Below are 24183 nucleotides of genomic sequence, written 5' to 3'. Positions count from 1 at the left end.
CCGATTATCCACCACATTTGGATCTTTGAGATGGAACCTGAAAACCCATCTCTTCAAGGAAGCTTACAGCCTGCAATGACCACACTGCCACCCAACACCATCGGAGCTACTGCAAACACCGACCTGCTGTCTCTTTCCCCTTCATCCTGTAGAATGTATGCCCGCAAGGGCAGGGTCCTCTCCCCTCTCTACCAGTCTGTTATTGTTAGTATGTCTGCTGTAAGTGATAATTGTATTTTGGATGTAACCCTTTCTCATGTACAGCACCATGGAATCAATGTCGCGCTATAAATAAATAATAAATAATGATAATAATAATGGGTGAAAGTGATAAAAGTGAAAAAGTGTATAACAAAAAAAAATTAAGTTCATAAATAGATATAATAAGGTATATAAAGATCATACATGAGGAAAAATGTGTAAAATAATATAAATATGTGAATATGTAAGTGAATGCATAATAATAATAATAATTTTATTCCTATAGCACCAACATATTATGCAGCACTTTACATTTTATAGGGGACTTGTACCAACAAAAAAAGACATTACAGAATAACAATAATAACAAATCAACAGATACCAGATATGTAAAGAGATGTAAATAAGTGAATGCGTACGTACTTGCATATGAAAAAAGTGTGTAAAAAAGTATAAATCAAAATATGTAAAAATATTTGTTAGACTATATACAGAGTATGTGAATATGGAATAAAATATAATCAGTGTTTTTAAATGGATCAGTAGAATCCCAAGAGGATAATAAAAAAGAAAATTATAATCTGTAGGCAGAATCATCATAAGTGTATTGGTGAAAAATAATCACTCAGAATTTATCAAATATTATTACAAAAATATAAACGAGGACAATTCCTACAGGCGATCCAATTGTACATAAATGGAACCCAAAGCACCTCCATAAGCCAAAACAAGGACCAACAAAAACAAGCAAGAGGCCAGACAAAAAGAGTCACAATCCAGCATTGCAAACAAGTCCCAGCACAGGGAGGTAAATTGCAACCTTGGTAATCCAAAGTAATGATATTATAAAAATATCGACAGTGGGCAATTTCAATGAAGAGTCCAACAGACCCAAAAGACATTGCCAGACAACTCCACCGATGACTCAAGCAGGAACAAGACAAACACATAAGAGAACAGCCAAGGATTGCTACAAGTGACAACGGAAGGTAACCACAGCACAGAAGGCAAGTAACAATCTTGGTATTCTAAAAGGAAAAAAAACAGACAAAAGAAAAAAAATTATTATAAATATACTGTATAGTATAAATAACCATCAGAAAAGTACACATATACCAATGGCAAGAGTCCAAATATGTCACATTAGATAATAAAACAATTCAGAGATCATATGAAACAAAGCTCCCCCTCCCAACATAAAAATAAATGAGCCAATAAGTATAAATTGTAAGTATTAAGTATTGCATTTTACAAATTAGAATAAATTATAATAAAACAGGGACAAAGAAGTAGGAACTAAGCAGGATAATATCATTAGGACAGTTTTATCAAAATAGAAATCAAAGAAAACTGGAAAAACACCATTGATCATTAAGGCCATGTGGTTTCATGGTCCTTAGTGACACAGGAACATTCTCTTTGAGATAATTTATTCATGAGATGATCATTAAAAGATACATTATTGATCATTTGTTAAAACATTTTTGAAAAATTTTTTAAGAAAAACAGGCACAAAAAATGCTGATCATACTTTTGAATCCAGCAATGGATGTATAGAGTAAATTCCAACGCCAGGTAGGGGATAACAACCCATTTATCCCTATAGGGCCCTATAACTCACCCCTGCCTGACAGCGGAAGTTGGCACCGTCTTGGAACGCAAATGGCGCCCCCGCTCCATGGCGGCTTTCCCTAGACACCCTGTTGAATCCTATCTATAGAATACCAAAACTAGGAACGACAGATGGCCGGGTTCATTAGATTCACAATCAACAATAATAGATACCCCGCGCCACAAACCACCACAAACAGAAAAGAAGGGTGAAAATAGTAGCTGGATACAAAATTACTGTACTTAATGGAGCATATAAGGAGGAAAAATAACTAACTAAAAGTCCCTATTTAATGATATCCCTGCCTAACAGCGGAGTTTTTTCACCCTACGTTGTTATTGTGCCCACGGCTCAACGTAGGCTGACCCTTACAACAATAGCATACCTCAAAATAAACCCACTAAAGAGAGAGGAGGGTATGAGGATATAGCAGGGCCTAGGCACAAAAATGTATTTTAGGACTCTTCTCATAAAATCCTCCCAAAAGGCCAAATAATGATTGGTCTACAAACAAATCCAACAATACAGGGTTATAGCGAATGATAATAAAGGCAAGTGCAAATGGGAGGACTGGACACTTATCAATTATCTATAATACACAATTAGTGACCTCCTTTAGATACAAATATTAACCATTTCTAAGGTCTCCAATAATTATTATTGCATCCACCCCCACAAAAATAAGCCATTATCCACACAGCTCATATTGCACTATACCCAAAATAAAGATCAGCAAACAATAACAAACAGGATACCTGCAATCAGGCGCTGCATCTAATGCTCGGAGGGAGCATATAACAGTATAATGGGCCTTCTGATGAACTCCTTTTACAGGAGGGAAACGCGTCGAGGCGATATTTTATCAGCGATGAGCTAAGTTCTTGTGAATCTGTTATTATTCTTTGCTGATCTTTATCAGTAAAGATCAGAAACATTCATGGCCGCCCTCAACAAAAATAATTTAAATATAAAACTCACCTATAAGTCTGGACAAGATGTTGAGTTTTTAGACCTAGAAATTAATGTTTTAACAGATGGCCGAACTGTAACAGACATCTATAGGAAACCTGCTGCCACCAACTCACTCCTCCACGAAGAGTCCTCCCACCCGGCTTCTACTATCAGGTCGATTCTAATTGGACAGCTCTTAAGAGCCAAAAGAATCTCCACCAATATTGAGACTTTTGAAATCCAGGCCACTAATTTGACATATCGCTTCAGAGATAGAAGCTACAGTCATCATCAAATCAAACAGGGATACATAAGGGCTAAGAAAACACCAAGAGAAAAACTCATCTATGACAGTAACAAAAAAAAAAAAAAAAAAAAAAAAAATAATCGAAATTAATGATCAACAAGTCCGTTTTATATCTACGTACAACAATCAATGGGACCAACTTTTATAATGAAAAAATACTGGAAGATTTTACTTACCGATCCAACCCTCGCAAAGGTTTTGCCCCCCTGCCCCTTCTATGGTGGCCAGACGCTGTAGGAACCTTAAAGGACATTCTGGGCCACAGCTTCTATGATCCAGCTCATAATAAGAAGCAGAATAACCTTTGTCCTGGTTTCTTTACCTGCGGACTCTGCAAATCCTGCATGAATCTATTAAAAAAACAAAAGTTATGAACTGGAATATAAACTTGTGTGCATGCAGCAGGTAAGCACATATTCACACAGGCAACTAAACAGAAAAAAGCAAAGACAGAAACATAATTATAAATTACCCTGCAGTAAATAAATAGCATAGTGCATGAAAATAATGTACTGTATCTAGTTAACATGTTTTTGATCAAAAATGTGAAAGCCATCCTGCCTCATCACGGCAACCATAATTGGGACTGTCCAAACTCTAATATTAAAAACCTAACCGTTTGTCAAGTGACATGCATGTAGATAAGGGCTGAGAAATTCTAATAATTGGTATTCAAATATGTCAAAAATGTGTTCAATTCCAATTTATTTTCCTTCCAGATGAAAAGAACATAGTCTATAAAACGCATCCATCTGGGTTGCCCTCCCAGGGCTGTTGGGTACTCGGTACCGGGCCGGTGTCAGGAAAATGTGTCACAGCAGCGGTGACCCGGTCCGTGGCCCTGGGCACCCAAGTAATGGGGGAATGTAGTTAATGGTATGGAATAGTTCGTGACGCCACCTGTTGTGTTCGGCAAGGGAGGTGTTACGCCGACCCTGCATGCAGATCCGCTGGGACCGATGGTAGGGTGCAGCAAGGATGTAAAACTCCCCACAGGTGAAGCTATAGTTCCAGGGCAGTGTAGAGGTGGTTGGCACGGGGATGTAGCAGTGCCGTAAGGGTAGGAAGCAGACAAGACACAGCAGGGTGCAATTTCTGTACCTTTACTTGATAACTGCAGTCCAGGGTCCTGATTACAGATGGTACCGGAGCAGGCTAGCCTGAAGCAACTCAGGGATTCTCTCTCAGCAGACGGGCTGTGCAGTCTCCTTCCCTAGCGCTTATTTGAATGAAGTACTCCAAGTACTGAGTTACACTGAAGTTCCTCCTGTCAGATGTTCCCAAGAACCTTACTTGTACGGCAGACAGCTGTAGCCTTTCTCGGGGACTCCTCTCTCTTGAGTCCCGGCTCACTATCCAAGCTGCTGTTGTGCCCTCAAGTCTTAGATGAGAGCAGGGCATTTACAGCATCCTACTCCTCTGGTGTCTGTTGCAGGACCTTTAGTATCCGTACAACCATGGAGACCAGGCTCCAATTCATGCGCTCACTGTGAGGGAGCTCTCCTTTCCCAGCTCAACCCCCAGCTTCTCTCTACATGTCTGCACACTTCACCCTCCGCAGACTAACTGACCACTCCTTCCTCCTGGCCCTCAGAGAGCACTCCTCCCCTTAATCCCGGTTCAGAGTTCCCCCTGCTGGCCTGGAACTGTGTTGCATGCATGGATTGACTGCGAGAGAAACCCATCATTGCCTCCAAGCCTGGCATTACCCTCCACTGGAGGAAGGCAAAGCCACTGTGGCGACCATACACCTGGGGGCGCCACACATCTAATCACAGATGGACCATGTATGTCAGATAGCATGTGATCACGTTCCCATAGGCCCATAAAGAGATTGGCATATGAGGGCGTACAAGTTGCCCTCATTGCCACTCCTTGTCGTTGAAGCTAAAACTGGTCCTTGAATGTGAAATAATCATGCGTAAGTGCAAATTCCAGCAAATCCAGAAGGAGCTGCAAAACATCTTTATCCATCCATTTATTCAACAGAAAGAATTTAACTGCCAACATGCTACAATGGTGATCAATGCATATATGCAGTTGTGCTCAAAAGTTTACATACCTCAGCAGAATTTTTGCTTTCTTGGCCTTTTTTCAGAGAATATGAATGATAACACCAAAACTTTTCCCCCACTCATGGTTAGTGGTTGGGTGAAGCCATTTATTGTCAAACTACTGTGTTTTCTGAGAGGAAAAAAAAAAAAAGTTGTCGGATCACACAGCTGAATAATAAAAAACAATTCTTCTTTATTTCACACCATCATAAAAACGTGTAGATATATCCACAAATAGATAAAACCAGAGTCACATTCTTACGCGTTTCTGGCTATCAGCCCTTAGTCATAGAATGTATCAAAATAACAACCAGAGAAGTAATTTATACAGGTGTGAGTTTCTATGACATCACAGTTAATTAGCAGCTACACCCGACAGAATGCACACAACAGAGATCGCATTGCAGAAACTAATTCAACATGAATACATTTCACATCAAAAAACAAACATATAGTTTATATACAGTATTCATGCAATATCATATACCATAGCACATATTCTTTTATTAACAGACAGTATATTTATTATTATCCTTCATATATATATTATATATATATATATATATATATATGCGCATGAAGTGAACCACTATTAAAATTATTGCATTCATATAATGTGGGATATGCTGTTCCAAAAAATTATTATATACTTTGTTTTCTCTTTTTAAATCATAATGACAACCCAAAACATCCAAATGACCCTGATCAAGAGTTCACATACCCTGGTGATTTTGGCTTGATAACATGCCCAGATGTTGACACAAATGGGTTTGAACGGCTACTAAAGGTAACATCCTCACCTGTGACCTGTTTGCTTTTAATCAATGTGTGCATAAAAGCTGAGTGAGATTCTGGGTTCCAGACAGACTCTTGCATCCTTCATCCAGATGCTGACGTATCTAGTATCTGAGCTTCAACTCCCTCCATAAGTTTTCTATGGGATTAAGGTCTGGAGACTGGCTAGGTCACTCCATGACCTTAATGTGCTTCTTTTTCAGCCACTCCTTTGTTGCCTTGGCTGTATATTATGGATCTTTGTCTTGCCGGAAGACCCAGCCACGATCTATTTTTAATGAATGTCCTGGCAGAGGGAAGGAGGTTGTCACTCAGGATTTTACGGTACATGGCTCCAACCATTCTCCCATTGATGCGGTGAAGTGGTCCTGTGCCCTTAGTAGAGAAACACGCCCAAAACATAATATTTCCACCTCCATGCTTGACAGTGGGTACGCTGTTCTTTGGGTCATAGGCAGCATTTCTTTTCCTCCAAAAACGGCGAGTTAATGCCAAAAACCTCAATTTTTGTCTCATCTGACCACAGCACCTTCTCCCAGTCACTCACAGAATCATCCATGTGTTCATTGGCCAACTTCAGACAGGCCTGCACATATGCCTTCTTGAGCAGAGGGACCTTGTGGGCACTGCAGAATTTTAAACCTTTACGGCGTAATGTGTTACCAATGGTTTTCTTGGTGACTGTGGTCTCAGCTGCCTTGATTAACATGTTCGCCCCGTGTAGTTTTAGGCTGATCTCTCACCTTCCTCATGATCAAGGATGCCCCAGTAGGTGAGATTTTGCATGGTGCTCCAGATCGATGGCGATTGACAGTCATTTTGTATTTCTTCCATTTTCTTACTATTGCACCAACAGTTGTCTCCTTCTCATCTAGCGTCTTACTTATGGTTTTGTAACACATTCCAGCTTTGTGCAGGTCTATGATCTTGTCCCTGACATCCTTATAAAGCTCTTTGGTCTTGCCTATGTTGTAGAGGTTAGAGTCTGACAGATTAATTGAGTATGTGGACAGGAGTCTTTTGTAAAGGTGACTATGTAAGACAGGTCTTTAATGCAGGCAACAAGTTGATTAGGAGCATCTAACTGGTCTTTAGGAGCCAGAACTGTTAATGGTTGGTAGGGGATCAAATACTTATTTTGCACTGCAAAATGCAAATACATTTATATAATTTATACAATGTGAGTTTCTAGATTTTATTTTTGATATTCTGTCTCTCAAAGTTAAAATTAACCTACCCTTAAAATTATAGACTGTTCATGTCTTTGTCAGTGGGCAAACTTACAAAATCAGCAAAGGATCAAATACTTATTTTCCCCACTGTAGGTGTTCTCCAGTCTGAGAGTTCTGAGAAAAATAAAATGGCCATTTTTAACCCCTTTCTGACATCAGACGTACTATCCCGTCCATGGGACCCGGGCCCCTATGCCCATGGACGGGATAGTACGTCTAGCGCGATCAGCGGCGCCCACGTGGTGAGCACCGCTGATCGCGGCCAGGTGTCAGCTGATCATCACAGCTGACACCCGGCACAATGTGTCAGGGGCGGTCACGGACCACCCCCGACATGTTAACATCTTGCACACCACGATCAAACATGATCGCGGTGTACCGGGGGTTAAAGGGAAGCATCGGCAGGGAGGGGGCTCCCTCCGTGCTTCCCTGAGCCCCCCACGGCAGCGCAATGTGCAATGTGCGAATCCAAGATGGCGACGGGGGCCTTCGGGGGCCTGCAGGGAGCTGACTTCCTCAGTGCCTGCAAAGCGCAGGCATGAGGAAGTCTGCAGCAGTGCCTGTGACAGATCGCTGATCTGTCACAGTGATCTGTGATGTGACAGATGAGCGATCTGTCACAGGACAGTGATGTCCCACCTGGGACTATGTAATAAAGTTAAAAAAAAAAAAAGTGTTAGAATAATTTAAAAAAAAATCGCCAAATAAGTTAGAGAAAAAAAAATTCCCCCAATAAATCCATTTTTTGGAAATAAAAAAAAATAAAACAATAAAACTACACATATTAAGTATTGCCGCGTCCGTAACGACCTGCCCTATAAACCTGTCCCATTAGTTAACCCCTTTAGCGAACCCCTTAAAAAATAAAAGTAAAAAACAATGATTTATTATCATACCACCAAACAAAAAGTGCAATAACACGCGATCAAAAAGATGCATATAAATATCCATGGTACCACTGAAAACGTCATCTTGTCCCGCAAAAAACGAGCTGCCATACAGCATCATCAGCGAAAAAGTAAAAAAGTTCTAGCTTGCAGAATAAAGCGATGCAAAAATAATTTTTTATATAAAATAGTTTTCATTGCAAAAAACCGACAAAACATGAAAAAACGACCTAAATGACGTATCGCTGTAACCGTACTGATCCGAAGAATAAAACTGCTTTATCAATTTTACCGCACGCGGAACGGTGTAAACGCACCCCCCAAAAGAAATTCATGAAACGCTGGTTTTTGTTCATTCTGCGTCCCAAAAATCGGAATAAAAAGCGACCAAAAAACGTCACCTGCCCGAAAATGGTACCAATAAAAACGTCAACTCGTCCCACAATAAATAAGACCTCACATGACTCGGTGGGTCGAAATACGGAAAAATTATAGCTCTCAATATGTGGTGATGCAAAAACTATTTTTACAATAAAAAGCGTCTTTTAGCGTATGACACCTGCCAAACATAAAAACCCGCTATAAATAGTAAATCAAACCCCCGTTATCACCCCCTTAGTTAGGGAAAAATAATAAAATTAAAAGAAAATTTATTTATTTCCATTTTTCCATTAGGGTTAGGGCCAGGGCTAGGGTTAAGGTTGTAACATGGCGACTGATCTCAATTCCAGCCAATTCTGAGTTGAAAAAGTCAAATGGTGCTCCTTCCCTTCCAAGCTCTGCCATGCGCCCAAACAGTGTTTTACCCCCACATGTAGGGTATCAGCCTACTCAGGACAAATTGCAAAACAACTTTTGGGGTCCAATTTCTCCTGTTACCCTTAGGAAAGTAAAAAATTGGGGGCAAAAATATCATTTTTGTGGAAAAAAAAGGATTTTTTTATTTTCACGCCCGGGCGTTATAAACATCTGTGAAGCACTTGGGGGTTCAAAGTGCTCACCACACATCTAGATAATTTCTGTGGGGGGTCTAGTGTCCAAAATGGGGACACTTGTGGGGAGTTTCAATAGTTTAGGTACATCAGGGGCTCTCCAAATGCACATGACACCCGCAGACCATTCCATCAAAGTCTGCATTCCAAAACGTCACTACTTCCCTTCCGAGCCCCGACGTGTGTCCATACCCCATATGTGGGAGAAAACTATTGTATCAGTGTACTCAGGACAAATTGGACAACTTTTGGGGTCCAATTTCTCCTGTTACCCTTGGGAAAATAAAAAAATTGGGGACTAATTGATCATGTTTGTGGAAAAAATACAATTTTTTTATTTTCATGCCCAGGCATTATAAACTTCTGTGAAGCCCTTGAGGGTTCAAAGTGCTCACCACACATCTAGATAAGTTCCTTAGGTGGTCAAGTTTCCAAAATGGGGTCATTTGTGGGGGGGTTTCCACTGTTTAGGTACATTAGGGGCTCTACAAAGGCAACATGACACCCGCAGACCATTCCATCAAAGTCTGCATTCCAAAACGTCACTACTTCCCTTCCGAGCCCTGACATGTGCCCATACAGTAGTTTTCTCCCACATATGGGGTATCAGCGTACTCAGGAAAAATTCGACAACAACTGTTGGGGTCCAATTTCTCCTGGTACCCTTGGGAAAATAAAAAAAAATTGGTGACTAAAAGATCATGTTTGTGGAAAAAATATGAATTTTTTATTTTCACGCTCGGGCGTTATAAACTTCTGTGAAGCACTGGGGGGTTCAAAGTTCTCACCACACATCTAGATAAGTTCCTTGGGGGGGTCTAGTTTCCAAAATGGTGTCATTTGTGGGGGGTTTCCACTGTTTTGGTACATCAGGGGTTTTCCAATCGCGACATGGCGTCCGATCTCAATTCCAGCCAATTTTGCATTGAAAAAGTCAAACGGCGCTCCTTCACTTCTGAGCTCTGCCATGCGCCGAAACAGTGCACAGTAACTTTTGCAGTCCAATTTCTCCTGTTACCCTTGGTAAAATGAAAAAAAATTGAACCTGAAGTATTTTTTTTGTGAAAAAAAAGTTAGATGTTCATTTTTTTTTAAATATTCAAAAAATTCCTGTGATGCACCTAAAGGGTTAATAAACTTCTTGAATGTGGTTTGAGCACCTTAAGGGGTGCAGTTTTTAGAATGGTGTCACTTTTGGGTATTTTCTATCATATAGACCCCTCAAAGTGGCTTCAAATGTGATGTGGTCTGTAAAAATAAGATGGTGTTGCAAAAATGAGAAATCGCTGGTCAAATTTTAACCCTTATAACTTCCTAACAAAAAAAAAATTTTGGTTCCAAAATTGTGCTGATGTAAAGTAAACATGTGGGAAATGTTACTTATCAAGCTTTTTGTGTGCCGAATCTCTGTGATTTAAGGGCATAAAAATTCAAAGTTGGAAAATTGCGAAATTTTCAAAATTTTCGCCAAATTTCCATTTTTTTCACAAATAAACGCAAGCTATTTGAATGAAATTTTACCACTATCATGAAGTACAATATGTCACGAGAAAACAAAGTCAGAATCACCAGGATCCATGGAAGCGTTCCAGAGTTATGACCTCATAAAGGGACAGTGGTCAGAATTGTAAAAATTGGCCCAGTCATGAACGTGCAAACCACCCTTGGGGGTGAAGGGGTTAAAGATCAGCAGGGGCCTAACCACTAAAAACCTAACCTCCATCAGCATGATCAGGCACATGTCATCTAAGCACCTGACTTGGTGGGCCGAACGCCTGGGTCCACGATTGGTACCATCAGGTGACACCACTGCCTCTTTTCCTGTGCTAGGTGCTTCTCAATTCCCTGTCCAAAACACTGGTGCAGATGTCTTCTGCCCTGCAATTATCCTTGAACATTCTGACTTACCATCAACAGGGGCTTCCAAATTCTTGTCTCAGCCCAGCGTTCAGTTGTCCCTAACCCAGGCCGTGGAACGAAAAAGAAGGTTCCCAGCCACCCACCCAAAGGCCCAAATGCTATAAACTGGCACATTTCTACTCTGCTTGCTGTGGAAATGTTGCCATTTAGGCTTGGAGACATGGAGGATTTCTGCCATCTCACCGGTGCCCTTACCAACTCACTTACTGGTATTGCCCATTTTACAACCGACACATGGATGAGCGCTTGTGGCCATGGATACAACATTTCCCTAACAGCACACTGGATGAACATTGTAGAGGCTGGTGCCGAGTCCCACCCTGGCACGGCGCATGTGCTCCCAAAGCGGAGAATTGCTGGCACTAATTCTATCAGGGTTTCCTGCACCACCTACAGCAGTTCTTGCACTCCCTCTGCTCCGACTCATCCTCCATCTCCGATGTGGTATCTCAGAGCACATCATTCAAATCAGCAGGAAGCTGGAAGCTCCGCAGACTGCCTCAGGGAAGCGGCAACAGGCTCTGCTAAAGCAAATTTATCTAGGAGACAAACTGCACACCTCAGCAGAATTACTTAAAGGAATAACAGACCAGACAGATCTGTGTTTTTTGCCGCTGAACCACCAAGCAGGCATGGTGGTGTCTGATAATGGGCGTAACCTGGTGGCGACTGTGAAGCATGGCAAGCTCACACACATAGAAAGTGCTCACCTTGGTAGTTCAGTGGTTTCTGAAAACATACCCCAATTTGCCAAAGCTTCTGGTCAAGGTACGCCGTGTCAGCACCCATTTCCGCAAGTCAGCTAATGCTGCCACCACTCTGGCAGTGCCACAGCAGCGCATGCAAGTGCCAGCTCACTGACTGGTGTGCGACATCAACACACGCTGGATCTTCACACTACCCATGCTGGCAAGGATTTGTGAGCAGAAGAGGCCAGTGATTGAGTACCAACTCCGACATGCCCGTTGGTTTTACTGGTCAAGATCCAAACATAACAACTGAAGAGTGGGCATGGATGTCTGTCATTTGTTTGGTTCTCCAAGACTTTCAGGATTCCACAAAGGTGGTCAGCATTGATGACCCCATAGTCAGTGCAACTGTGCTGCTTCTGTGCTTATATAAACAGTCTCTGCTCACAATTAAACATGAAGCTTTGCATGCAGACCAGGTGGGGATTGGGGAAGACCTAACACAGAGAGGTTGTAGCCAGCCCAGCCTCATCTCATATGCTCAGCGCGGATTGGGTAACAATGAGAAGGTGGATGCCGAGGAAGTAGCCACACAATCTTCATCCCGCATCTCCTATGTGGATGGGCTGAGGATGTGAATGAGAAGGAAGAGAGGGAGGAGGAGGAGGAAAAGATGGAGAGTCATCATCATGGTGGAGACAGGGAAGTTTTGGCTGTATGGAGTTGACAAATATGGTTGACTTTATGTACTGCAGCCTTTTGACTTACAGATTTGGTGCAGAAAATAATCTGCTGCATGTCAATTCTCTGTGCGTTTTTGCCCTGCGTTTTTCACCATTGACTTGATCTCACTCCAATCAATCAAAAAAGCAGGCAAAAATGCACCAAAGACCTGTGCTTTTCTGCCAAGAAATGCAGAAACTTTACTCCATGTGTACACATACCCTTATTGGTATTATATTGCTCACCAATAGACTATTCCGTGGTCTGGAGTACATTTCATTTGTATATAACACTTAAAAGTGCATAGCTTTTATGAGTCTAGGAAAACAATACATGACAATTTGAACAGAACGTGTTTGAGGCCCTCGTTTATGTCTAATACAGGGTTTATCGGAGTCCCTTATTTTTGGCAGTTCTTGCTTCCTTCATAAATTCAACTGAAATTTCCTATTTTTTAAATAAAAAAAAATGAAATCCTTTTAAATTTTGCCTTAAACACAAGTCATTATACAGGAATGAATGTTTGGACTGTTTTATTATCACTCCTTAAAGTGGAGTAAAAGTGACACAATTGTTCTCAGCAGTGATCTGGTAGACAGAGCTGCTTCCATGGGTGCTCCCCATGAAGTTCTACTTCCATTCAGCACTTTTCCCATCCATTTGAACATTTTCACTGCCCCCCAGACCTCTCTTTTTAGTGTCTGCAGGAAAAAAAAGCTTTACTTTCCCATGCGAGTATTAGGAATGGCTCGATTCGAGCAGCGAGCACCCCAGCATTTTAGTGCTCGCTTATGCCCAATAAACTTGTATGCTTATTGGATGAAGTAGATCAAATTATGTGTATTTGTGTAAAGAGGAGGGCTGCAGACCAGTGATAACACCACCCTTCATCAAGGTGTGCAGAATCATTAGGCAGCTTGTTTTCCTCAGCACATTGTGCCAATAAAGAGATTTAAGTTACAGTACTCAGAAAGGTAAAAAATTATCACAAGTCTTACAGAGGGGTGCAACACTCACGAAACTGCCAAAATACTGGGTTGTGATCACGAACCCTGAAAAGTTTTGTTGCAAATAGTTAAAATGCTCAAAAAAATATGGTGTGAAAAAAAAGATGCACATTAACTGCCAAAGATCTGAGAAGAACCAAATGTGAAGTGACCAGGAAGCCATTATCCTCCAGTGCCATATTCCAGAGTTGCAACCTACCAGGAGTGTACAGAAGTACAAGTTGTTCAGTTGTCAGACACATGGCTGAGGTACAATAGGTTGAAACCCGATCGCAACTGAGCAAGACACAGAAGCAAGACACATTATGACTGGCCGACAACGTGTCAAGCAGTTGTACAAGAAAAAGACCACATTGTTCAATAAAGCCATGATGTTTATACAGGACAATGCTCCATCACATGCCTCAAAGTCTCCCCTGCTTGGTTGCCAGTAAAGGCCTACAGATGAAAGACTAATGACATGGCCTCTTCCTCACCTGACTAAACCCGATTGAGAACTTGTTGGCCCTTCTTAAACAGGATATTTGATGTGAATGAAAACAGTCACCTCTCCGAACAGCATCTAGGTGGCTGTGGTTAATACTGCCCAAACAGTTGACCGGATTAAGAAACTCACAGACTCCATCAGGGTCGGACTGGCCCACTGGAGAAGAGGAGGATTCTCCCATGGACCCAGGCACTGAATCCTGCTGGCATACTGGCAAGCAGCTCCCTAGGGCCCTCACAGCTCCAGGGGCCCCCTGCCAGTGGGGTGTCACTAATAGTGGCACACCCAGCTGCTGTGGGGCCCCTGAGTCAGGGAGGTCCTCCCGATGCCAGCAGAGTAGCAGCTGGAGACAGGAGACTGTCGCCGCTGCTAAAGAGAAATGAATATTCACGCTTCCCAACGACCCCATGGGCGTGGAGAGGAGTGAATACTCATTTCTCTTTAATAGCAGGCAGTGTTAGGTGCAGGCTGAGGCTAACATTGCCCACATGTAAAGTCAGTGCAGCTGCATCGGGGACCCGGTGGTGGGCCCCTACAGGGCAGCTAACCTTGAGGGCAATTGGTGAGCAGGGAGCGATCCCTGCAGCTTGGAAGCGAAACGGAGCTGCAGGGATCCGATGCCGTCCTGCTTCTTGCCCGGCACTTCCTGTCTGAAACAGCGCAGCTAGATGACATCATCATTCAGCGTGTGGGTGTTTCAGAGAGAAAGCTGTCGGCGACAAAGATGCTGCCGGGATGTGCTGTGGCTGCGGGAAACGGGCGGAGAGGTGAGTGGTGCTGTGTGTGCCTGTCTGCCTGCGTGTGTGTATGTGGTGCGGTGCGGTACTGTGTGTGTGTGGTGCTGTGTGTGTGAGAGTGGTGCTGTGTGTGTGTGTATTGGAGATTTGTAATGATGTGGGTTATAGGACTGCACTCCGATGACATCAGAGTGCAGTCCAATGTTTCATATGCACCTATAGACGAGTTTCGCAGCCTCCCATCTAACTGCCAGGTACAACGTACCTGGAATGGAGTCCTGCTAATCAATCTGCTCATCTCCATTAGCCATATTTTATTCACAACAGAACCTACCAGTAGAACACATCAACAGTTGAAAGTCAGACGTTTTTTCATTTCATTTGAAAAAATTAACTCATTTTGAAATTGATGGCAGGAACACATTTCAGAAATGTAAGTGGTTCTATTTTCAATGCGAGTTTCTCACAAGTGAGACCCAGGCCTAAATGAAATAAAGGTTCTGCTGTGAATACAATATGGCTATGAAATGTTTCCAAATCATTACATTCTTGTTTTCTTTACAGAACCTCAACTCTTTTTGATTGTACAATATCAGTGAAATGTGCCTGTTTCTTTTGCAAAGTTCTTTGTACATAGTGATATTTGGAAAGTTAAATCTTACTATTCAGAATTAATCTCCTTGCTTTTATTTTATTAGCTCAAGATGCAAAGTTTATTTCTCATACTACTTTTGGCATATTTAACCCCTACACAACCTAGTGAGGTTTGATGGTGCGTGTGACTGTGAAATGATGGTAATCAGCCTGGCAAGCCTTGGTAGTCTGTCCTTCTCACGCAATCACGCTACCTCAAAGTCTTTGTTTATTAAGGAAACATAATCTTGGCTAAGTACAACTGCAGTTTGATAAGAGGCTTCATCACATATAACTTTCACATGGATTGTATCCAGGGCTTGTCTATTAGATAAGAAATTGCTTGGCTCTGTGCTTGCATTAAATGTTCTTTCTATGGGGTAAGCGATTTTAGATCTAGGTCAGCCTGTGGCTTTTAGCACAAAATGCTGAGAAAAGGAAGAATCCATTTCCTACTGTCACCATTTGTGGAGGATTATTTTATCCTCTTACTTTTATTTGTATTGTTTGATTTTCTCTAAAATAACAAGACAGTATGGTTTGTGCATCCGCATCCTATTGGAGCAAGCCATACTTTGGCAAAATGTTTAATTTTTGCCCTGTGGCATTTACAAATTTATATATTTTGGGTTTTTTTCTTATGCATCTACACAGCAATTAAAGGGTAAATCTTCTGCCTTTTATATGATGAAAGTGCTTGTTTGTCAACTTAGTTCAATCTGTCTCGGCAGATGATTTTGACTGCTGGTACTGACTCCGCACTGATGTTCTCAGATCTCCTCACCTCATTCCTAGATATTATTCCGTGTGAGCACCTATTTCTGAGAATCTAATCGGCAGCAGTATCACAACTTCAGAATCATTTATGAACCTGAGATATATGTATTTAAAGTGAACCTGTCAGCAGGATTGTGCTCAGTAAACTACAGACAGTGTCAGGTTGGCGCCATTGTACTGATTAAAATGATACCTCGGTTAATGAAATCCATCTTGTGGTTGTTGTTTAATCTTCAACAGCTCTTTGGTCTTCACCATTGTGGAGTTTGGAGTGTCATTGTTTGAGGTTGTGGGCAGGTGTCTTTTATACTGATAACAAGTTCAAACAGGTGCCATTACTACAGGTAGTGAGTTGAGGACAGAGGAGACTCTTAAAGAAGTTACAGGTCTGTGAGAGCAAGAAATCTTGCATGTGTTTAGGTGACCAAATACTTATTTTCCACCATAATTAGCAAAATAAATCTTGCCATATTAGACAAGGTGATTTTCTGGATTTGTTTTCTCATTTTGACTCCCATAGTTGTGGCCTACCTATGATGTCAATTTTAGGCCTCTCTCATCTTAAGTGGTAGAACTTGTACAATTGGTGGCTGGCTAAATACTTTTTTTCCCCACTGTAAGTATCATGAGATAAGCCTAGCCTGTGTATGTAAGCTCACCATATCTGATACTTTGTCATTGCATCTAAGTTAATGAAAACGTTTAGGACTCCACTCTTTCCAGCTTATCCAAGCCTGTGATGTGTGATATTGTGTCTACTGAGCCTATGGTGTACATTTGTACGCAATAACTGACGACTTTGTCTGTAAGGCTACTTTCACACATCCGGTGTGTGGGGTCCGGCGGCGTGCGGCGAAAAGCCGGGCCGCCGGATCCAGCCTGCAGCCGTGAGACCGGATGTGTGTGCGGTGTCTGATACGGCTCGGACGTGATTTAAAGGAGCCGCAGGAGGAGGTGGACAGAGGCAGCCGCTGAGAGAGACAGCTGCTGAAAGGGAGGTGAGGAGAGGAGAGGAGAGGAGAGAGACATGTGGGGTTAACACTCAGTGTCCAGGCGAGAGAATCTCTCTCTCTTGCCGGGCACTTGTGGGGTTAACCCCACAGAGAGATCTCTCTCTCTCACCCAGACACTGTGAGTGTTAACCCCACAAGTGCCCGGCGAGAGAGATCGCTCACAAGTGTCCGGGTGACAGAGAGAGATCTCTCTCGCCGGGCACTTATGGGGTTAACATTCACAGAGTCCGGGCATGCGCTGTGGAAAAAGCCGGTCCGGCACTGACAAAAAACGTTGCAGAGAACGTTTTTCGCAGATGCCGGACGGCTAATATTTGCCGTGTCCGGCAACAACCGGACACGACGCATAACCATCCGGCACAATGCGGCGACCATGAAAGCTTATGGGACAAAACCAGATCTGGTGCTGGATCCGGTTATGAAAAATTTCGCCGCATTGTGCCGGATTACAAAAACCGGATGTGTGAAAGAGGCCTAACGCACAGCATTTTTAAGAAGTCGGTGAAGCCTAGCAGAAGGGGTGGAAGAGTTGTGAACAGTTCAGAATTTCCAGGATAATATGTAAAAATAGGTTACTTTTTTCTCCTGTCTGTGAAAAAAAATTTGATGTATCCAGTGTTTTGCTTTTAAGCTGGAAAAGCTTATCCAAATTACTGATAGTAATTATCCTTTCACAGTAAACAGTGAATGCAGTTAAGATCTTCCTATCAGAATTATACATCTTAGATATGTATCACTTGATGTATCAAAATCTTAATGAGTACTGTGTTTTTCGGACTACAAGAAGCAATGGACCACAAGACACACCCCAAATTTTGGGGTGGAAAATAGCAAAAAAAAGATTTTTATATCTGAATTTAAGGTATCTTACCTGAGGGCCGGTGGTGGTAGAGTGGGGTCACAGGAGGCATGGTCCCTTCCTCAGGAAACCGGCGGTGGCAGAAGTGGGGCAATGCTGCAGTCCCAGGGTATCCCAGCATTGCGATGCTGCAGATCTGGTGTCGGCAGTGAGGCAGAGAAGAGTGCATTGCTTGGAGCAGGATGCCAGTGGCTGAAATGTGGCGATGCTGCGGCCTGGTGTTCACGGTGAGCAGAGCCCTCGGCTTCAGGAAAATGGCCACTGAGATCTCAATCTGCGCATGTGTGGTGTAACGAATGGAAGCGGAGACAGAGATGGTGAAGTTCACAATCGTTTTTTATTTTTAAAGTGGAACCTCGGGACCACGGTCCGGGGGGCTCCGAAGGGGGCGTGACTAGTGAGCCCCGGGTACCCATAGTAAAGTCCCTCAGACAGGACCAGAAAGGAATACCCGGAGGACACAGGTGCTACCTCCAGTTAGACCCCGGACACGTGGCAGCTGTCCCAGCGGGACCAAAAGAGATAACAGAAACAATAGCAGAGTCCATAATGAGGTGGGTCCTGGATCCGGGTAGTTGGTAGATAGCAGGCTCCAGTAACCTTGTCACAGTCCATGGACTCGGAAGGCTGTTGGCGGAACGAGATGGCTTTTGCACAGATAATTGCAGAGATAGCCAGGGTTATCAGGATACTGATAATCTGTGGAGACAGATAGTATGAGAGAATGCATAGAGACTGCATCAGGCACAGAACCGGATGTAGCAATGATAGATACTCATTGCTCCGACGCTCTCCCTATGGAGGAGAGACCAGAAACAGCAGCCAGTGCGCTGCCATTGGATAATTACCAGATTTGAAAAATGCACACTGTCCCTTTAAGAAGCCAGGGGAACGCATGCGCGTGCTCTGATAGTTTTGCCTGGAGACCTGCTGGCCGGACGCCAGGAGCTGGAGCTGGAGGAGGGGGAGGGAACAGGACGCCGAGGAGCAGCAAGGAGCAGGCAAGGAGAACGCTGCTGTACAGGGACACCGTGCAGGGCATCTAGGTAAGTGGCCTGAACAGGGTGCAGAGCCAGCACGAGGACCGGGTGTAACATGTGTCCTCCGGTGGCCATTTTCCTGAAGCAGAAGGCCGTTGAGATCTCAATCTGCGTAAGTGCGGCCTCCAGCGGTCATTTTCCTGAAGCCTACAGCCTCAGGAAAATGGAGCTCTTGAGGCCCAGCTGAGATCTCAATCCACGCATGCGCCTTCTCCGGCGGCCCACGGCTTCAGGAAGATGGCCGCAGGAAAACCAATGATGCACTCCGCACTGCTCACCGCCGACACCGAGCTTCAGCATCGCCACACTTCTGAGGAAGGGACACTGCTACACCACTGCCCAAACCTGCCTGGTAAGCCTGTGTTCAGACTTTAAGACGCACCCCCCATTTTCCTCAAATTTTTTGGGGAAAAAGAGCGTCTTATAGTATGAAAAATATGGTAATTATGGTTTTTGTGTGTTCATTAAAAAAAAATGTTGGCTGTGCAGAAATCCTAAAAAACAAACAAGTTAGCACCTCAGAGACAGGGCCACACATACCCATATACAATTACTGTACAAAAATGCCAGAAAGCAAAAAAGTGGGGGAAATAAGTATTTAATGCAAACTAATTGTGTAAAAATTATACAATGTGATTTCTGGAAAAAAATTTTAAGATTCTGTTTCTCACAGTTGAAGTCTACCTACGATAAAAATTACAGACCTCCCCATTCTTTGTAGGTGGGAAAACGTGCCATACTGGCAGTGTATCAAATACTTATTTTCCCCACTGTATATTATACAGCAAATGTTTGCCAGTCTATTGCTGGCTGAAATTTGTAATTCGGGAACACCTATCCAGAGGTATGGTCTCCTAATAAATTAGATGGATCGTACACCAACATGCTTTTTTATGAAGACTGACACAAAGTCCTCTAGCTTTAATAAACATCCTGCTATGTATTTAATCAGATCACATGAGACACAGTACTGCTGAGTTGCCTACATGGTCACCATATCAGTCTCTGACTATATATCCAAGACAAAAGTGGGACTCATGGCTGAAGAGGATAGAACTCCATTCCAGCCTCCATTACCATCTTGCTCTGCACTATGATAGCTTTAGGAGACATGAGGTTAATGGAGCACATGTCTGGCTTGTAGCCCATTGTTGTGCAAACATCTTCGGACTTCTTGTATAGATACAATTTGAGCCTTCAGGCTTGGTTTATGGCCTCTAATTTCATTTGCAGTACAAAAGGGATCACTATGTGCCATTCTTCTAATCTGAGGAGACCAAGGGCTTCATATGGTAATGTCACACTGACTATGTAAAACATCTCCATATAGGATTAGATAATCCCATTAATTTAAATGTTAAGACAGCATATTTATGTGATTAGGCCAATCAGTAATCAGCTCAATATCACATGCATTATATATCTTAACCCCTTAGTGACAGAGCCTATTTTTTAAATTCTGACCAATGTCACTTTATGTGGTGATAACTCTGGAACGCTTCAACAAATCCCATTGATTTTTAGACTGTTTTTTTGTGGCACATTATAATTTATGATAATGGTAAATTTAGGTCGATAAATGTTGTGTTTATTTATAAAAAGTCAGAAATTTGACAAAAATGTAAAAAAAAATTGCAATTTTCAAAAGTTGAATGATTATCCCTTTAATCCAAATAGTCATATCACACAAAAACATTAATAAATAACATTTCCCTTATGCCTGCTTTACATCAGCAACATTTTTAAAATGCTAGTTTATTTTATTAGCGTTTTTAGGAGGTTTAATATTGTAGCAGCAATTTTTCATTTTTTCGAGGAAATGTACAAAATTTATTTTTTTGGAGGGAAAAATCCAGGTTTGAAGTGACTTTGGGGATTATATATATATTGGACGATCCCAAATGTGATACCATTTTAAAAACAGCACACTGCTGTCAAATAGTTTATTAACCCTTCAGGTGATTTTCAGGAATTAATGCAAAGTGGTAAAGCCAGAATGAAAAAGCGTTTGTTTACCACCTAAATGTCGCTAACTTCTGAACTGACTCTAAAGGTACTGTCACACTTAGCGATGTACCAGCGATCCCGACCAGCGATATGACGCGGTCAGGATCGCTGGTACATCGCTAAGTGGTCGCTAGTGAGCTGCCACATAGGCAGATCTCACTAGCGACATCGCTGGGGACGGGGGTCACTACTTACCTGTCACACCAGGCGATCCTGCGTCCTCCCGCCCGGCTCCACGCGTCGCTCGTCCTCACAGCAGGAAGCGCCACAGGAAGCTGACGACGAGAAACGGTCCTGGACGTTCTCGCGCGATCAGCGATAACCAGCGGGGGAGCCGGTCGTAGGTAAGTATCAGACACAGAGATATCGCTAGCAATATCGCTATAACGTCACAAGTCATGATCTCGGTGTGTCAATTAGATTAAAGCAGAAGCCCCCACAATCTATTAACCATTTATTAGATGTTGTCACTTTTGACAGCAGCAACTAAGGGGCTAAACAGATCTGAATGGTGCGAACACTGATCGTTTGTGATACAGCAGGTTGTCAGCTATAATGTACAGCTATCAGCTTCTGGATTGTCACCTGTGTGGGGATGCTATTCTCTTATATCTCAGGTCAGTAAACAGATGTATTGGCTGTCATTAAGGGGTCAATGTGTGTGCAGAATTTAAACAAAAATGGAGGTACATACAGTTTACATGATTTGTATTATACAGAAAAGTAGAGACTACAACGTGCACAGTAATTGGTGTGTGTTTCTAGATACGAGGAGGACATTACAAATATCAAAATAATGACTGTCACTTCCAAACAGAAAGTCAAATGTGAACAGGTGCAAGTTAAGAGAGCACCTATATATGCAACTAACAAATTAAAACTGCACTCTGTTAAACGCTATGGTATGCAGACATTGTATATATGAAATTGGAATTGCATTACTGCTATAGAAAAGTTAAATTCAGGTACATCGCGCATAAACTGGCCAATTCATGTGAGCCCAAAAGTCAATGACAAGGCGACTCCCTATACTGGGAGCCTAACATAGTATGATACCTCTCCCAGGCTAACAGAGTCTTTAACAGAGTGCAGCTTTAAGTTTCTTGCTACTAGTGATGAGGGAACGTGCTCAGATATGGGGTTATCAGAGCATGCTGGGTGCTGATCGAGTATCTTCGACATGCTCAAAAAGTATGTTCCGCGTTCCCGCGGCTGCATGTTTCTTGGCTGTTCGACAGTCACAACACATGCAGGGATTCCGTTTGTAAGACAATCCCTCCATGTGCTGAGGCTGTTGAACAGTCACAAGACATGCAGCCACAGGGACTCGAACATAATATTCGAGCACGCTGATGTCACTCGGTTAGCACTCGAGCATGCTCCAATAGCACCTCATCTGTGCACATTGGCTTATACTATTAGTTACATATAGAGTGGCTCTCTTAGCTTGCACCTGTTCACATTTGACTTTGGAAGTGACGGGGAGTCTTTTGATAATAGTAATACAAGCTTTCTGAATGAGAACTCCACCCATCAGCCTATGGTGGTTTTAAATAGAGCTTGATCCTACCTGCCCATATAATAGTACAGGAAAAATATATATCTTTCTACCGTGTTAGCCATAAACCCCTTCTTGACCGGAGGTATTTTCATTTTTGCGTTTTCTTTTTTTGCTCCCTTCTTCCCAGAGCCATAACTTTTTTATTTTTTGGTCAATATGGCCATGTGAGGGCTCGTGCTTTGTGAGACAAGTTGTAGTTTTGAACGACACCATTGGTTTTAACATATCGTGTACTGGAAAACGGGAAACAAATTCCAAGTGTGGTGAAGCTGCAAAAAAAGTGCAATTCCGCAGTTGTTTTTACCATATTCACTAACTGCTAAACTGACCTGCCATTATCATTTTCCAGATCATTACGAGTTCACAGACATCAAACATGTTTAGGTTCTTTTTTGTTTAAGTGGTAAAAAAAAGTCTAAACTTTGGTATTAAAAAAAAAAGCAATATTCCGAGACCTGTAGTGTCTCCACTTTTCATGATCATGGGTTGGGTGAGGGCTTTTTTTTGCGCACGGAGCAGACTTTTTTAATACCATTTTGGTGCAGATATGATCTTTTCACCACCCTTTATTGCATTTTATTGCAATGTAGCGACAACCAAAAAAAAACGTAATTCTGGCTTTTTTTTATTGTTTTATTTTGAATGGGGCAAAAGGGGGGTGATTTGAACTTTAATTTTTTTTTTTTTTGCATGCTTCAATAGTCTCCATGGGAGACTATAAGCTGCAGCTGTCTGATCGCCTTTGCTACACACAGGCGATGATCAGATCGGGATTCCACACGCGGCAGATAGAGGCATATGTCAGCTGTTCAAAACAGCTGACGTGTCGGAAAAGATGTGGGCTCTCTGCCGGAGTTCACGTCAAAGGGAGGAATTCTGACATGGGCGTATTATTACGCCCGTCAGGAAGGGGTTTAAAGGTATCAACCACTGAGGACGCTCAAACTGTGCAAATGTTAATCATTTTCATATAACTGTAGGTTTGTAGCCCAGGAGAGGCATCATGTCAGGTCAGAGTCCGAAAAGAAGGCGTCGCCTTGTCATTGGCTGTTGGGCACATATGAATTGGCTAATTTAAGCATTTTTTTAAACTTATTTTCTATAGCAGTGATGCAATTCCAATTTCACATGTTCAGTGTGCACATATTATAGCGTTTCATCAGAGTGCAGCTTTAGTTTGTTAGTTATATATGAGGGACTACTTCTGTTACTACTCAGGTGATGACTATGTGGTTATGCAGATAGATGACACATGGCATCAGTAGTGCAGAGCAGAGTTTGACATTTCACCACTGATGCCACAGTATGAGGCGGGGGTACAAGGACGCTGCTCACAGAAGGGCCTGGAGTGGACATCCACAAGTTGTTGCCTGGATCACACTTCCGTTTTTTAAAATCCGCCTAAATCCGTCGATTTCCGTTAAAAAACGGATCTGTCATTTTTTTCGAGGATCCGTTTTTTGTCCCATAGACTTCCATTAGCGGCTACCGTGGATCTGTCAAAAAAACGGATCCGCTTGCATCCGTTTGCGGCAAAACGGAAACGGATCTGTTTTTTCACACTTTGACGAATGCATGCGGATGCCAAAAAAACGGATGTGTGAAACAGGGCTAAGGCTGGTTTAACACTTGCCATATTTTTGCTGGCCATTTTTGTGGCGCTAATAGATTTCTATGGGGCCGCAAAATCGGGGAGCAA

General features: G+C 42.5%; 1 long non-coding RNA gene across 1 annotated transcript; it reads right to left on the bottom strand.

Annotated features, from left to right (window-relative positions):
- Nucleotides 1–1054: 1054 nt before the first annotated feature.
- LOC141063369 (uncharacterized) lies at nt 1055–16258 on the bottom strand. The gene is made up of 4 exons (XR_012224860.1): nt 16198–16258; nt 5134–5255; nt 3248–3421; nt 1055–1229 (listed from the first exon to the last, which is right to left on the bottom strand). It is a non-coding gene; the product is annotated as an uncharacterized lncRNA (long non-coding RNA).
- Nucleotides 16259–24183: the final 7925 nt, after the last annotated feature.

This window comes from Dendrobates tinctorius, unplaced genomic scaffold, assembly GCF_039654945.1.
Source record: "Dendrobates tinctorius isolate UK_male_01 unplaced genomic scaffold, ASM3965494v1 ptg000250l, whole genome shotgun sequence".
In the NCBI taxonomy this organism is placed as follows: domain Eukaryota; kingdom Metazoa; phylum Chordata; class Amphibia; order Anura; family Dendrobatidae; genus Dendrobates; species Dendrobates tinctorius.
Note: the sequence above shows the minus strand (reverse complement) of the source record. Positions and strands in the feature narration are given on the sequence as shown.